This window comes from Arachis ipaensis, chromosome B04 (assembly GCF_000816755.2).
Source record: "Arachis ipaensis cultivar K30076 chromosome B04, Araip1.1, whole genome shotgun sequence".
In the NCBI taxonomy this organism is placed as follows: domain Eukaryota; kingdom Viridiplantae; phylum Streptophyta; class Magnoliopsida; order Fabales; family Fabaceae; genus Arachis; species Arachis ipaensis.
Genome location: NC_029788.2, coordinates 17999980 through 18000452, shown reverse-complemented (window position 1 = coordinate 18000452; position 473 = coordinate 17999980).

The following is a 473-nucleotide window of genomic DNA, read 5'->3' as shown; positions in this document are numbered from 1 at the left end:
TAATATATTATCTTGCAACTTTTTTTTTCCTATGTGCAGGTGTTTTTACAACAATAATAGACCAACAGCAGCAAAAAGTAACCGTCACTGGAAGTGTAACTGTTGAAACCCTTCTCAGTAAACTTCTCAGAGCCGGTAAGCACGCCGAGATTTGGCCGGAAAATATCTCCGTCAAAGAGAACAAGAACAAGAGCAACACACACAAGTTGGAAAACGATAACCATTCTTATGCTGGAAAAACTACTCAAAATTGTAACAAAGTTATGAGCACGAGCAGCAACATAAAACCCGGTCAAAACTCACCGGAAAAGTCTCCGGCCGGCGACCGTGAATCGCCGCAGGAGCACAAGGGTGGCCAGAGTGGTGGTGGTGGTTCTGCTAAGAAGAAGAAAAAGAAAAGTCAGGGTGATGTTAGCGTGGATCATGGTTCCGCGGGTGCACCTGCACCTGCGGACACTGGATTTGGGTATCAG